This window comes from Triticum urartu, chromosome 7 (genome assembly GCF_003073215.2).
Source record: "Triticum urartu cultivar G1812 chromosome 7, Tu2.1, whole genome shotgun sequence".
NCBI lineage: Eukaryota > Viridiplantae > Streptophyta > Magnoliopsida > Poales > Poaceae > Triticum > Triticum urartu.
The window spans coordinates 70,310,406-70,322,983 of record NC_053028.1 but is presented as its reverse complement, the minus strand read 5'-3'; positions in this window follow the sequence as shown (position 1 = coordinate 70,322,983).

Genomic DNA, 12,578 nt, shown 5'->3' with positions numbered 1-12,578 from the left:
TTTGTGTTTGGAGGTGTACCGGTATTTGAAATGCGGTAGTTGCCAATATTTTGCCGGAATGTTGATTCATTTCCGTTTCGGCAAGAATTTTGGCATTAAGCATTCTTTTTGGTCCTATTTTTAGGGAAAGTCATGCCAAATTTTTTCTTGGTTCTAAAATATCGTTTTTCTCTACCCCGCAGGCGACCATGGTCCGCACGATGACCGAAGGCATCGTGAATAGGTTTTTGAGGTCCGCGAAGGCCGAGATGCTTCAAAAGAACGAGACGGAGATAAGATGTCCGTGTTGAAGATGCAAGCTGAAGAGCCTTATTGCGGACCCGGAATCCGGGCAGGTGCGGGACCACCTGCTCTTGCGCGGTTTCATGGATTGCTATCGGTGGCAAGGTGATGAAGATGACTACAAAGTCGTCCATGGGGGCCGGGCAAGAAATGAGGAAGGGCAGCAAGACAACCACCGCGGCTCGGGCAGGCGAGAAGACGAAGAATCCCCAGGAGATGATCACGACGGTGATGCTATACACAGTCATCATGTAGAAGATGTAGGACATGATGATGCCGGCGGAGCAGACGACGCTGGACCATCGATGGGCTGGGTGCAGGACCCTCATATTCAAGAGCTGCTTCTCAAGCAGACGGATAACGCAAGAGCTGCCGCCCGAGAGAAAGCCAAGATGGATCAACTTGAGTTAGACGCGGTTACTCCATTGTATGAAGGATGCAGGCCCGAGGATACCCGCCTGAAAGTAACGCTCATGGCTCTGGAGATGAAGGTAAAACACAAAATGACCGACACATGCTTCGACGAGAACATGTCATTCTGGCACGAACGTCTTCCCAAGGGGAACAAGTGCCCGACCGGTTTGGAGGAGGCGAAGAAAATCGTGTGTCCTCTGGATTTACCGCACGTGAAATACCATGTGTGCATGAACAATTGCATCATTTATCGGGACGAGCACGCAGAGTCTACCATATGTCCGGTGTGCGGCGTCACTCGATACAAGAAGAGGAAGAAAGCTCCTCGAAAAGTGGTGTGGTACTTTCCGATCACTCCTTGTCTGCAGTGGTATTTCGCGGACCCTAAGGTAGCAAAGCTCCTGCGTTGGCACGCGGATAGGGAGGAGAAGAAGCGAGAAGATGACGCAAATGATCCGGAGATAGATAAAAAATACAAGATGCTGAGTCACCCTAAGGATGCGAGCCAGTGGCAAGCGTTGAACTTCAAAGACGTAGAATTTGGGAACGATCCAAGGAACATCGTGCTGGGCGCGAGCACCGATGGAGTCAATCCGTTTGGCAGCTAGAGAAGCACACATAGCACCTGGCCTGTGTTTGTGTGGATGTACAACCTTCCCCCCTGGTTGTGCATGAAGAGGAAGTACATTCACATGAGTATGCTAATTGAAGGACCGAAACAACCAGGGAACAACAACAATCTGTATCTGGGGCTGCTGAAAGAGGAGCTTGACACGCTGTGGAAAACGCCAGCCAATACGTGGGACGCCGCAGAGAAAGAATATTTCCCTATGAGAGCCGCGCTGCTCATGACGGTGCACGACTATCCTGGTTACGGATATGTCGCGGGGCAGGTGGTCCATGGATTTTCTAGATGCGTCAGGTGCATGGATGACACAACGTATCGCCAGCTAGATAGAGATCCCGGGTCTTCGAAAACCGTGTTCATGGGACATCGAAGGTGGCTTCACGACGATGACCCGTGGAGAAAACACAAGGATCTGTTCGATGGTGAAACCGAACCCCGAGGACGCCCGCGTACGAGGAGCGGCGAGGAAATAGACGAGCTGTTGAAAAATTGGAAAGATTGCCCACTGCTGGGAAAGGAGCAAACGGCGCCAGAGCCGGGAAAGAAGCGAAAGGCGCCAGAGCCGCTGGTGAAGGTATGGAAAACGAGGTCTGTTTTCTGGGACTTGCCGTACTGGAAGATCCACCGTGTGCCTCACAGCCTTGATGTAATGCATATCACGAAGAACGTGTGCGAGAGTCTGCTTGGCACCCTGCTCAACATGCCAGAGAGGACCAAAGATGGGTCGAAAGCAAGGGCAGACTTGAAATCAATGGGCACCAGGCAGGAGCTTCACGCTATATATGATGATGATGATGATGATGATGATGATGATGAGGCGAAGCAGGACACGGAAAGTCGTCGCAAAGGCAAAAAGGCCAAGAAGACCGGAAATGACTACCCTCCCGCGTGCTTCACTCTAAGTCAGGCGGAGATCGAGCAGTTTTTCACCTGCCTCCTAGGAGTAAAACTTCCTTACGGTTACGTGGGGAAGATAAGCAGATACCTAGACCCAGCGAAGCAGATGTTCAGCGGGATGAAGTCTCACGACTGTCATGTGCTGATGACGCAGATACTTCCAGTTGCAATCTGTGGGATCATGGACGCGCCCGTCCGTGAAACGCTATTTGGCCTATGCAACTTTTTCGACGTCATCTCTCGGAAGTCTATTGGCGTGAGGCAACTCAGAAGGCTACAGGAAGAGATCGTGGTGATACTATGCGAGCTTGAGATGTACTTCCCGCCTGCATTCTTCGACGTTATGGTGCATCTGCTGGTCCATATCATGGATGATATCATCCAACTCGGGCCAACGTTCCTGCACAACATGATGCCGTTCGAAAGGATGAATGGTGTCATCAAAGGATACGTTCGCAACATGTCACGTCCTGAGGGAAGCATAGCCAGGGGCTTTCTGACCGAAGAGTGCATCTCCTACTGCACGAATTATCTAGGCATCGAGAACCCCGTTGGTCTGCCCATCAACAGGCACCTCGGTAGGCTCGCTGGATGGCGTCACCGTGACAGTCGCCGCGAAATGCATGTCGACTTCGAGGGTTGACTCGCCGACTTTGAAAGAGCAAACCTAGTCGCGCTACAACACATAGACGTGGTCGATCCTTGGGTGGTAGAGCACAAAACCTTTATTAAGAAGACGTACAATGACCAAGGCCAACAGAGGAAGGACAGAGATATACTCAAAGAGCACAACTCATGTTTCACGCGTTGGTTCAAGCAAAAGCTTCTGTCGTACCCTTTACATGAGGATTCTTCCGCGGAAGAACAAGTCATATTCGCCTTGTCACAGGGCGCCGAGCACAACCTGATGACCTATGAGGCGTACGATATCAACGGCTACACATTCTACACCATGGCCAAGGACATGAAGAGCGATGGTTATCAGAACTCCGGGGTAACGATGGAATCCTACACCAGTAACGACAAGGACAGATACTACGGAAGGATCGAGGAGATCTGGGAGCCGAGCTACGCTGGAGAGAAGGTCCCGATGTTCCGTGTCAGATGGGCGAAGAGCGTCCTAAAAGAAGACCGGTATTTCACCACCATGGTTATACCCAAAGCCAAATCCAAGACTGCGGGCGCAAACGTCACCGCGAAAAATGAGCCATGGGTACTGGCTTCCCAAGTGGACCAATGCTTCTTCATTACCGACCCGTCAAAGCCCAGTCGTGTTGTCGTGAGGAGAGGCAAAAGGAAGATCATCGGAATGGATGGAGTAGCCAATGAGCAAGACTTCGACAAGTACGGCGACCCGAGGATCGAACATGACGACGATGATGAAGTAGCAGCATACACCACAAGAAGAAGCAGGACCACCCTACCTAAAGGACGTCCGTTCCACAGAAGAACTCCATTTGCGAAAAAGAAGGGCAAGAAGATTGTGAACAGATAGCTAGCTAAGATCGATTGTATTTAAATCGCAGCCTTCATTTCTCGATTGTATTTCATGGGCACTTTTTGAACTATCATGAATATTTTTAAATTTCATGGACACTCGATCTCGATCCCCCTCCATCTCGATCGCTATCCCACCTCGCCAGAACCGCCCCCCTCGCCATCGAGCACCCCCCGGTCCACCTGCCGCCACCGCCGACCCCCCGCACCCTCGATTCCTCTACTCAACCGCCACCGCCGACCCCCCGCACCCCTCCCCTACTCAACCGCCGCCGCCGACCCCCCACACCCCGCGCATCCTCCCTCGCTCCACCGGCATTACTGTTTGATGATATTTTTAAAAAAATTATTACTGTCTTATAAAAAAAATATTACTGTTGCAGTAGCCATCTTATAAAAAAATTATTACTGTCTTATAAAAAAATTATTACTGTCTTATAAAACAAGTTTGAACATATTTCAACACAAATACTAATGGCGCACCGTGGTGAGGTGCGCCATTAGTATGGATGTACTAATGGCGCACCAGGGTGAGGTGCACCATTAGTATGGATGTACTTATGGCGCACCGAGGGGTCATGCGCCATTAGTATTGTGCCGCCCCCATCCATATTTCCACCCTGGCCCAAACCTATCCCCTCTCTCTCCCTCGCCCTCGCCCTCGATCCCCTTCCCCTCTCGTCTCCCGACGCCCCCGCCCCGCCGCCTCGACGCCGTCCCGACGCTGCCTCGACCCCGCCGCGACGTCTCCAACCACCGCCGCCTGAGGCCCCGACGTCGGCGCCGCTCTCCCCATCGCCCCACCTCGTTGGACGTCATCGCCCCGCCGCCCTCGTCGCCGGCGGCCCGGACGCCACCCCGTCCACACCACCGTCGCCGGAGCACCACCACCACCCGGACCTCGTCGCCTCCTCCCCTGCGTCGTCGTCCCCGACATCCTCCCCGCGCCCCACTGCCATATCCCTACGGCCACCGTGAGCTCCCCCTCCTCCTCTCCCCCCCTCCCCCTCACGCGCACGCGCTTACGTCGTTTAGCACATTAGGGTAATGCACCCCCTTCCTCCCTCCCTCCTCCGAATATGTTCTTCTTAGTTATCTGAATCTATTCAAGTCTGAAACTGTTAGTGTGAGGTGTCTGCAACTGTTGCAATCTTGTTGATAAGTAAAAGATGATCTAAGATTGAAACCCCAAATCACATGATTCACAATTAGATGATCTGGATCTATTAAGAAGTTTTAGACAATGGTATGATTTCTGAGTTGGACCGACCAGGAGAGATTGTTCATGATTAGTATATCCCCAAGTTGAACTGTTGCTAACTTCCTAGCTATAGTTCTTGATACATACTTAGAATTGGTCCACTGATTATCTAGGTTTGATGCACCGTATTTGTCCCAAGGTTGTCGATGGTTTTCACCAATTGATTGTGTGTTTGCATTGCTTGCTCGTGCACTTTACTTTAAATCTGAGCATCCAAGTACTTATATTTACTACAATAGATCTAAATCCAGTAATGTCATGTGTGATCAAGGCTACATAATTATGTAGGGCTTAAGAGTTTCACTTTGATGATGATGCCCTTTGCTGCTCAAGATTTTTCATATATGGGCACTGGAACTCACGCATCTATTATTTCATAGTGAACATGTAACCTTTTCGCTTTTGCTCTGCATGTGCTTGTCAGTTTGCTAGCTATATCTCTAGGTTCTTGATTGGCTTCACTAGTTGATTGGTTGTTTGCATTGTCTGTTTGTGCTACTTTCCCCCGAGCACCCATGATCTATATCGAAGAATGTTACTTTTGAATTTTAATTATGCCGAATAGTTGTGTAGGGGTAAGAATTTTCACTTTGAAGATGCCTTTGGTGTTCTGGATGTTCCAATATGAGCACCAGAACTCAGATGTCTACTATTTGCATTGAATAGATATTAGCAGTTGACCTCTTTGCTTATGCTCTGTCCGCGCTTGTCAATTTGGAAAGTCAATTCAGTTTACCTTGTACCTTATTGATTGAGCACTTACTAGGTAATTTTAGCTTAAAATACTAGGTAATTGCCATCCGGATGTGAAGTGCATAACTAGTATATCCCCAAGTGCATCTGGTGCTAGCTTCCTAGTTATAGTTCTTGTTACAGACAGAGAGTTGGTCCACTAGTTATGTAGTTTTTAGGAAAATGCTAGTAACTTGTGCTTTCATATCCTAGTTATGTAGTTTTTAGGCAAATGCTAGTAACTTGTGCTTTCATATCTCTGTATTGGTTCGTGTTGCTATTGTAGTTCTTGAATTTGTTCAGTTACCTCCTGGTAGGTTAGATGCAGGTGATTAGTTTCCCTAGTTTAGGGTTTTCTCAGTGTATCAGATTTAATGAGTCAGCTCTGCTTTATTCCTGTGTCTATATGGTTTTCTAGTGCCTTTCACTTGATGTTTTTAAGTGTAATCCCCATGTGTTTTTAGCCCTGTATTGGTTCAGTAGGTGTTTCCTTTATTTTGTCAGTGTTAGATCATCTCACTGAATTTGTGTGTACAAGCCCTGCAGTGCATATGTATTTTAGTGTAAGCTCAGCAACTTTTGATGAATTCTCAGTGTAATATACCCCAGAATTATAGTGCAATTTATCCCATATTTTGAGTGTATTTGTCAGTGTAATATACCCTAGAATTACAGTGTAATTTAGCCCATATTTTCAGTGTAATCTCCATGATTAAATTTTCTGGTTGCAGTGCAGTTATTGTTATATATTTCTGGTTGTTAGACTGTTCAGCTATGCATTGTGAAATACAAGTTCAGCATGTCGATAATGATTTTGGCAGCAGTGTGAGGCAGCAGTGTGCGGCACAATTCCTTCATTGGATAATGATTTTGCAGGTACCCCGAGAGGCCCTTGAGTTTGCCGGAATGTCGATTAACTTCTGTTCCAGCAAATTCGGGTACTCCATATGTCCTATTTTCAGCAAAGGTCATGCTGAAATTTTCCGTGAATTTTAGCATGACTTTGCTAAAAATAGGACATATGGGGTACTTGTGACTAATGCATGGGCCGAGGTATCTTAGTAGTTAATTAAGTAGGATCAAGTGCCCCAGCGTACTTGTGACTAATGCGTGGCTTTTAGGGTGCCTCGGTGTCAATAAAAACCGAAATGATGAAAGCTTAGGATTTTAGGGTGCCTCGGCGTCGAAAAACCCTCAATGATAAAAGCTTAGCTTTTAGGATGCCTCGGTGTCGACAAACCCTAAATGATGAGACCATGATCTTGTTCCTTGACAATAACCAACTTTTTGACCAAACTTTTTTCCTATTTAGAGAGAAACATGGCCAACAACGATGAGGCCGGGGGTTCGGGCGGCAAGGCATTCTGGGAGCTGTCCCAGGAGATGGAGGAACAACCTCACTTGTATGAGGACGCCGCCTTCCCCACCGATCCTGAGACCACTGATGGTACCGCCGAGGATGACCCCACTGATGCCACCACTGATGGTGCCGCCGAGGATGCCACCACTGATGCCACCACTGATGGTGCCGCCGAGGATGCCACCACTGATGATGGCGGCGCATGCATAGATGGCAGCCAACCGAAGAGGCAACGGAAGGACCGGCGCCCGACCGTGCTCCGCACCGTCAAGGAGAAAGTTACTGAAGTGGACTCCGACGGGAATCCAACGGCGCCCAAACGAATAGTCAAGGGGTACTCGCTTCAGCTCGGGTGCATTCTCCGGAGCACCGTCTCGATCAACACCGAGAACCTGAGGCATCCTGACCGAGGGAATTTGCGCAACCTCCTCTTCACGAAGCTGCACGAACGATACAAGTTCCCCGCTGAATTTGAAAATACAAGCCTCAAAGGGAATAAAGTGAACAATGCTGCCCTCACGAAGATGAGCAAGGCCCTTTCTACTTGGAAAAGCAATGTGAAGAGAATGATCGAGAAAGGTGAGAGTTATGAGAAGATCAAGGAGAAAAATCGTTCAATCACCGAAGATGACTACAACGACTTCAAGATCAATTGCTCGAGCACCGCAAACTCCGAATCAAGTTAGTGGGGGAAAGAAATGCGGGAGCTGAACTTAGGGGAACACACACTCGGTCCCGGCGGTTACGGAGTGGCGGAGCCTATATGGGACAAGGAGGAGGCGGACCGTGCCGAGCAAGGCCTACCGCCCCTCTTCGATAAATACGGTGAAAAGCAGACCAGGAACTTTGTCAGGGCCCGGTACAAGAAGGACCCGAAAACAAAGGAGCTTACCACGGATCCGAAGACCAGGGCGCTTGAGCTTGTTCTGGTAAGGAATACACCCCCGCGTAATTAGCTCCATATGGTTGCATTCTAATTAATGAAGCCAAATTTCTAAATGGTTCACATTCCTTCCGCAGGCGACTGAAAGCAGTAGCGCGGGGTCGACTAAGAGCAACCCTTGGGACACCACTCTAAATAGGGCGTTGAATGTAATGAAGAACAAGGATAAGCTCAGTAAGCCGACGTCAGCTGGTCGTGTGGCCGGCAAAGGCTTGTCGACAAAATGGTCATCATACTATAACACTGGTGGGCGAAAGGAGAAAAAGACCAGCTCGGAAAGCCAGGCGCGCGAGGTTCAAGAACTCAGGGCACAGGTGGCACGGATTCCGGAGATTGTCCAAGAGCAAGTGCAACAACAACTCGGAGCGACGATCACCGCCATTGTGCCTACCTTGATCCAGGGGATTAGTGCGTGGATTGCGGGCGGCCAACAGGGGCCGCCCCCGATTCCTAGCTTCACGGCCAGCAACTCGCAGAACGCGATGGCGGGGCCATTAGTGTCTCCGGCGGAGGCAGCATTGGTGTCTCCGACGCCGGCACGGGAGCTTAATGCACCCGGGTGTACGCCGGCCGGCACCTCTGCAGCAAGCGGCCCCTCCGTCAACTGCACGCCCGCCGTTGGCGGTGCCTCGACATTAGCCGAGCTCGACGCCATCATCACGGTAACTAATTAAGCCTCTCTCGGCCGAGGACTCCATCTCCTTGCCTTTGACTGGGCATCCCTGACGCCCTACATGTTTTCGCAGGGCGCCGCCGACGTTCCGTGCACTCTCCTACACTTCGTGAACAACGAGTTGGTCAATGTCGCCAAGGGAAAAATCGTTCAACCGGGCAACCCCTTGTTCCACGGTACCCAGATGCCACCCAACTTGTTTAGGGTTCAACTGGTTCGGGTGCTACCAGGCTGCGACGAGTTGTTACCTCCGATTCGACCCGTCGGGGCTGACGATGATGACGTGATGACCCTCAGCGCCTGCCTGAGCTGGCCCCTGCTTTGGCCGAAGAGCCAGATTCGTTTGGGGGCGGGGGACACCACCCCAAAGACAACACCGCCAGTCGTGCCGGCGCCAAGTCGGCCCCATGGCAAGACCGCCGCAACGGTGCCCGACATCCCTATGCCACTGGATCCAAACATGCATATGGCACAGGATCAGAACGACAATGACGACGATACATTTGCCAACGTCGATCAGTACTTTGCCGATCATGGGTACGGTGGCGACTTCATGGGGCCTCCTTCTCAAGAACCCAACCCAACAAAAGACGTGCGCGATCTAGCTGGTACCGCGGAGAAGCCAAGTTGCAACAGGCGTCGTCTGCCGTTCAGCTCTCAGGAGACGCCTCCAGCTGCCGACTTCACCGAGCCTCAGATAGCCGAGGTGCGAAATATTATCAGCCCCAACACACTCAGGAAGGCGGTCTGTGAGCAGAATTCGGTCCCATTACAGGAGAAGAAGAAGGCACGCAAAAGAAAGACTAACAAGGGTGCGGGCCAGCCGGCACCGAGTACGATCCGTGCTCAGGACGGGCCACCTTCGCCCGAGGATATCTCAAGGAGGGTGCATGTGGCGGGTAGGCCGATGCTACCGAGAAATATGCTCGATGCTGCAACCGGTGCTATCCGGAGTCTGCATGACAGTGTTCTTTCTTTGGAGAAGCGGCGTCTCGGAGAGAAGGATGTGGCATACCCGGTTTTCGCGGCCAAGGTGCCAGAGGGCAAGGGCTTTGTGGATAACTCCATCGGGGGTACGATCGTCCTGCGGTTTGATGACATCCACGCTATGTTGAACCTTCATCCGCTGCACTACACCTTCGTTCGGCTATTTTCGCTGAGTATGGAGATGCGGATCATTCGCGACAAGACCCCGTGATAGTCGACCCCTTCTACATGCGTGCCAAGATCTTGGGCAGCGCTGGGGACCGGCAAGTCGCGACTTCTTACCTCGAAGGCGTTATTCTGGCAAACCAAGATAAGGATAACTTCCTCGTGCCTTACTTTCCCGAGTAAGTCCTCCCCTCAACCGCCCCGTAACATATGAATTCTTAGATTTCGATCGTTTTTCTTTTAACATTCCGTGTTTTCTGCAGTGAGACACATTGCACACTCATCCTCCTAAGCCCCAAATATTCCATGGCCACGTATTTCGACCCGGACCGTCAGTCGAACTTAGACTACACAAATGTCAAGAAGGTTCTTGATGATGTTCTCCCCAGCTACGTCAAATCTGGAGGCACCTTCACCAGGCTTATTCGTAAGTACGGCAAGCACGTGTTCTCCCACAATACGACGTTCTTCTACGTCAAGCAGCCGCCTGGCGGTCAGAAGGGTGCCTACTACGCCATCCATCACATGCGGGCGATCGTACGGGACCATCATCAACTTCTGCTACCGAGTAAACTCAAAGATTGGGCCGCGAGTGTGTCGGCAATCCAGGACGCAGACATCAGACAAGAATTCTTTCGCATCTAGTCGGAGTTTGCGCAAATCATCTATCAAGATGTCCTTCGTACCTCGGGGCAGTTCTACCTCAGAAATCAACCGTCCAACAGTGACATCGACACAATGCTACAAATGCAGGCTGACAACGACCGTTATTTCATGACTCCCACGATAGACGGCGGCTTCATTCACGCTCCGGTCCCTTGAGTCGAGTCGAAAGCAGTGATGCTGTGTCTAGTTCTGAAACATCGATTGGCCCATGTTGTAATTAAACTTTAATGAACTTGTAGTATGTCTCTTTGGTTTCGAGAGTCGTTCAACTTAGATGTAATCGATGCTATTAATGTCTTGCTTTTCTCTTCCGATCGTTCTGTTGCATACTTATATATTGCTTATGTATTGTCTGTGAATTGGTACTAACGTTTCGTTTGGCTACTGCATAGCGATGCCGTCGTATGTCGTGTACAAGGGTAAGGTTCCTGGAGTCTACGATGACTGGGAGGAGTGTCGGAGACAGGTTCACCGATTCAGCGGTAACAGTTACAAAGGGTACACCACTAGGGCCGAGGCCGAATCTAGATACGCCCGCTATCTAGCGGGAGAGGGGAGGGAGCGCTGGAGGAACCGGATGAAGATGAGTTTCATCGTGATGACCGCAGCTCTCTTCTATGTGATGGTAGTTTAGATGATCGATATCGACTTGTAATGTGAAGACAAACTCACTACTCGCGGTCTCGAGACTTGTAATATAATGTTCTATCTTTGTTCGGTCTTTTCAATTCAGAGACTAATATGATGAATTGTATTTGGAGACTAATATGATGAATTGTATTCAGAGACTAATCTTCTATTGTATTCGATGAATCTATTGTTGATGTGTGCTGTCTATATTTTGTCCAATTATACATTTTGTAACCTGTGAAAAAACAGAAAATTAAAAAAACCCTAATATTCATACTAATGGCGCATCACATCACAGTGCGCCATTAGTATGCCAAAGGATACTAATGGCGCATCATTAAACAGTGCGCCATTAGTATGCCGAAGTTACTAATGGCGCATCTTGTTGTTGTGCGCCATTAGTATGCCAAAGCACCTGGGTATACATGGCCCCCTGGGAGGCATACTAATGGCGCACTGTTGTATATACTAATGGCGTGCGCCATTAGTATACCAGATACTAATGGCGCACCTGTGGTGCGCCATTAGTAAAATATACTAATGGCGTGGCACTAATGGCGCACCACTAATGCGCAATTAATGGCCAAATTAGGTGCGCCATTAGTAGTCCTTTTCCTAGTAGTGTATACCGCTCCATGATTGGTTCTTTACTTTATTTATGTGCATCTAGGCCAGATATTATGCTTAGTGTTTGCATGTGTGCTCGATTTGAAGCGGCACCAAAGGAGTCGCATCACTTAGCTGTGAAGCGAATTCTTCGATATTTGGCTCACACCCCAACTCTAGGATTATGGTATCGAAAGGGCTCAGAGTTTGATCTGGTTGGATTCTCGGATGCTGATTATGCTGGTGCCAAAGTTGATCGCAAGTCTACATCAGGCACATGTCACTCTCTGGGACGATCACTTGTATGTTGGTCTTCAAAGAAGCAGAACTGTGTATCTCTCTCCACTGCTGAATTTGAATACATTGCTGCTGGATCTTGCTGCGCTCAGCTTTTGTGGATGAAGCAAACGCTCAAAGACTATGGCATTCATCTGAAGCAAGTGCCACTCTACTGCGACAACGAAAGCGCCATCAAGATTGCCAACAACCCAGTTCAGCACTCGAAGACAAAGCACATTGAAATTCGTCATCACTTTCTCAAAGATCATGTTGTGAAGGAAGATATTGATATCATACACGTCAACACTGAAGAGAAATTGGCAGATATCTTCACCAAGCCCTTGGATGAGAAGAGATTTTGCAAGTTACGGTGTGAGCTAAATATCCTGGAATCCTCAAATGTCCTGTGATCAGGAACACATCCTAACCCTTATCCATATTGATGACTTAGATGTGCAACACACGAAATAAAGTATATCTTCAATCAATGAAGACATACATTATAAGTGTGAATACGTTAATGTGAAATTTGACTTCGGAGCGCCACGATAATTGTGC